Source organism: Cryptomeria japonica, chromosome 7, assembly GCF_030272615.1.
Source record: "Cryptomeria japonica chromosome 7, Sugi_1.0, whole genome shotgun sequence".
Lineage (NCBI taxonomy): Eukaryota > Viridiplantae > Streptophyta > Pinopsida > Cupressales > Cupressaceae > Cryptomeria > Cryptomeria japonica.
Window position 1 is genome coordinate 143,773,378 of NC_081411.1, and position 4,640 is coordinate 143,778,017.

Sequence of the window (4,640 nt, forward strand, 5' to 3'; positions counted from 1 at the left end):
TAATTTCAATTTTTATGTCAAAGATTATAAATATAGGTGCCATTAATATATTTTAGTGCTTTGATGTTTTAATTCTACTTAAACCAGATAAGAAGTATTATCTTATATAAAAAATGTGGATGAGATTAAAATAATTCTTAAAATAATAATTTTTTTTTATTAATCTTGTATTCATGTGGTTTGAGTAGTCAATTCTATTTAAATCTCAAGAATGAGAAATTTTGCTATTATTAACATATTAAAACAAAATGTAGTATCAAATAAAATTGTCTATATTCATTCACCCTAATGATTCACATTTTAGGTTAGTTTATGGTTGCAACATCGACCACATATTGGTTGATTCTATATATTCTAATCCCTATTGAATTAATCACAATCTTAACTATATTATTAATTCTAGAATTGAACCAAATGGAATGCTAACAATTTTTTTAATTAATTTATCACATTAAAGTGCAATGGTTTATTAATGAAGGATATCTCTTGGCTTACTCTATATATACTATTAAATATATATAAGCTAGTTAATTATATTCAGTATAGAATAGTAATTTAGAATTTTATATTCAATATATAATAGTAATTTAGAATAAATTAATAGTTTAGTTTTAACATGTTTTAAAATTCGTAAAACATAATTTTTTTTTTGTCTAAATGATAAAATGTCTAGGTACAATTAAAGCTAGATATAAGACTAAAAATGTTCATCTTAATATTTTTAAATATTAAAATTATTTAATTTAAAGAAAAATATAAATTGAAAGAAAAATCTATAATTTAATTTTGATATATTTTAATTAAAATTAGATTTCTATTTTATTAAAATATGTTAAAATATTTTTTTTATATAATTTTTCCAAATGTAAAATTTAAATAAAAATTAACATATAAATATTTTATCAACTCAAAAATTATTTTATTTTAGTTTTAAAATATATTTTGTTAATTTTTATGATGAATAATGTATTTTATATTTAAAAATATGACATACAATTTATTGAATTATTATTTTTGTTAATTTTATTTATTAATAAGATCTTTATTATTTTTATAAAATCATTTATCTCAAATGGTTGGAAGTTGTTTGAAAATAAATTTAGATGTTTCATATAATTATATAAAATTAATATTGCATTACTATTATGATAATATAAAAATTTAAAAATATTAGTATAACAATAATAAATAATATAAGAATTGTAATGGGTAGATAGGCTTATCTTCTTTTGAGCAATACTGAAGGGTTTTCTTACTGGTTCTTTCCCTTCAGTGCTCTTTGAACGAGACGGCTGTAAAAAATACTAAAGATTTAATATAATTTTAGTGGTATCATCCACTTTTATCAAAAATAAAATAAAATAAAAAATATAATAATAACATAATATTAATTATAATATAATAACATTACAATCATAACATAATAATATTATCAAAACATAATATATAATTGTTATATTTAAACTATTTTTTTCAACTCTATTATATTTATTTGTTTATAAATTTATTTGCCACTTACATTTAAAAATTACTTTTGGATTATATATCATATAAAAATTACATATCATCAGGAAAATCTAAGTTCAGTAGTATCAAGGCACAAAGGGAAAAAATATATAGTTAACGAGCACCTCCACTATAGGAAGATGAATTACATTAGATACACATTTTAATTAACATCAAAAACAAAAAAGACAATCTTAGAGAACTAGGTAAATAAGATTTCAGATTCTGGTGAAGAGTTAGATCCCAATGGGGGGATTCAAGCCACCCATCCCAATTTTCCATCTTGCCATACTTCCACTCAACCATCAAATATGTCCTTTTTGTGGGGGTGCAAGGTGCGCTCATGGATCAAGTTAGCTTCCTCCCGAGTGATCTCCATGTGTAAGTTCCTATGCTCCATTTGCCTCATGAAGGCCATTAGTGCTTGCTCAAATGCAGCCTTGCCTGGTTCATCCCTCTCCCAAGTGAAGTCCTGAGATAACTCTTAGATCTACACAGTGGTAGCATTTTCTTTATCGATCAGTCAAATTTGTCTGAATCTAGCTTAATTACAACTGTGACCTACATAGAGATAGTGTAAAAAATGAGTCTCCTAAGAGAGTCAGTGAGGTGCCTAGTGTTTTTATCAGAGACGTCATCATTACGATACTTCCAAATGAGCCAAAGAACCTCTAAAGAAAAGCAAGACCAAAAGATATTTGCAGTTTTCCTACAGCCCTTAATATAGCCTAGAATAACATCTATGTTTTCCACAAAATTAGTCTCCTGATTAAGGCTGAACAATGTCCATATTCTTTTTGCAAAATGACATTCAAAAAATATATGTTTCACAGTTTTAGGTACTCTACATATGTTACAGTTAATGCAATTACCCTCCTTATCTTTTATGGGGAATTTATTTAACAGGAGACACCAGCCAAAGAACTATTGTTTTGGTTCATTTTGGGCCATCCAGAACTTACATAACCTATCTTTCCAATCGTTTGGTTCCTAGTTTATACCCTAGCAACTGTTAAGGTGCAGAAATATGGTATCAGCCTTAGTAAGTGAAGAATATATGCATTTGGCTTTAAGGGCGGGGAGAGGTGTGTCATCGGCCCAACAAAGTGTAGAGAGGGGGGAGTGAGGGAGAGGGGGGTGAGAGGGGGGAAGAACAAAAGATAAAGCCATTTTAAGGATGTTATAGGTCCTGCTCTGGGATGTTAGGATAGAGAAGGTAAGTTTCAGCTACTCCCACGTTCTCAATTGGCCATTCTCAAATATTTGTTCAAAATATTTAATACCCATATTGTGCCATTTCAATGTAGAGTAGCCTTGGAGAGTGGCTAAAGGTTTCCCATTATGAAATAGATTCCACCATATTGATATGTTATTGGCAATATGCCCCTATATAGTGCCATTCACTTTGATGTGTACCAAGTGCTTCACCTATTCCCAAGCTTTCCATAGGGACTTAAAGATCTTAGAACTAGTTGGGGATACCTATACCTGTCCAAGAAGAAGGTCAAGAATGGGGAGATCCTTCCACTTCTTGGCTTTCTTAGGGATCAACGATGCAATATTAGTTCTTAATAGAATTTTCCATGGCTCATCCCCTTCCATGGCCTTAATAATCTACTTGGAGGTAAGGGCAATGCCCTGTAGCTTGAGGTCTTTCAACCCCATCCTGCCAGATAGTTAATGCATAGTGCACCACTCCCATTTCACTGCATGCTACTTCCTAGCACCCTTTCCATTTGACCATAGGAATTCCCTAATCTACTATTGGATATGATTAAATTGGTAGTTTCTAAAGAGCCAAGTAGAGGAGAAATAGATATTATATGATGCAAAAATCTCTTGATAGACCTGAAATCTTCCAGCCAATGATAGAAAGTTCCTGTTCCATTTAGAGAGCTTTTTCTCTATCTTATTCCTTACCCATTCCCACATTTCTTTTAAATTTGGAAGGATAGAGAAAGGGATACCTAGGTATTTTACAATCTGGGTAGGGCCCAACCAATTGAGAGAGAGTTTTGAAACCGAGTTTCGGGGGTTGTCATCCCAGCCAAGGAGATTGGATTTGTGCATAGCTATCTTACTACTAGGAGGCTAGGCAAAATATATCTATATGTTTCAGCAAAGTAGCAAGGTTTTCTTCCACGAGTTTAATTAAAATTGTAGTATCATCAACAAATTGGACATTAAAGATTTCCTTTTTGTTAGGTAAGGATATGCCCCTAACAGGAGGAGTGATAGAGGAGTCTTTAAGTAAGTAGAACATTGCATTAGCAGCTAGAACAAATAGGGATGGAGCTAAGGGACATCCTTGCTTGATAGATCTAGTTAGTGTAAAATTGGAAGACCTTATCCCATTTACTTCAACAGAGCCATTGGCTTCACACAATAGTGTTTTGACCAGTTTACAAAATCCAAGGGGGAACCCTAATGATTGAAGCATCTGAATGATATATTCCCATTTTATTCTATCATAATCTTTCTCGAAGTTTATGAGTAACATAGCTCCATTTTGCCTTGATTCCTTTTCCCAATGGAGTGATTCCTAACAGGTGATTAGGTTTTCTAGTATATGCCATCCTTTGAAAAACCCTATTTGAGTAGTACTGATAATCTTAGGTAACATTTTCTCCAATCTGCATGTAGTCGATTTCGCTAAGATTTTATATGACACATTCAACAGTGTAATAGGTCTCGAGTTTTTAATTAGGGTTTTATCACCCTCTTTAGGAATAAGCTTGATCAGATCTTGGGTAATGTTTTCTCCCAGGGATCCAATGTGAATACCCTTAGTATATAGAGAGTGAAGATCATCAACAACCCATTCAATATTTTCTTTGTAGAATTCTATTGAAAACCCATCAGGGAGAGGGGATTTGTCATTATTGAGGGCCAATATAGCTTTCCTAATTTATTCTTTAGAAATAGTCATTTAAAGCATCTTACTATCTTCCTCATCAAGAAGTTTGGGGACTAAAGACATGACTATCTTTCTAGCATTATCCTGTTCCTCCCTAACTAGTTCTGTAGAAAACAAGTCCTTGTAGAACTGAGCAAAACAGTCTAGAATTTTAGCTGGCTTAGAGAGGTTCTTATTCTATTCCCATATGGTGTCTATTTTCTCTCTTTCTTGTTTC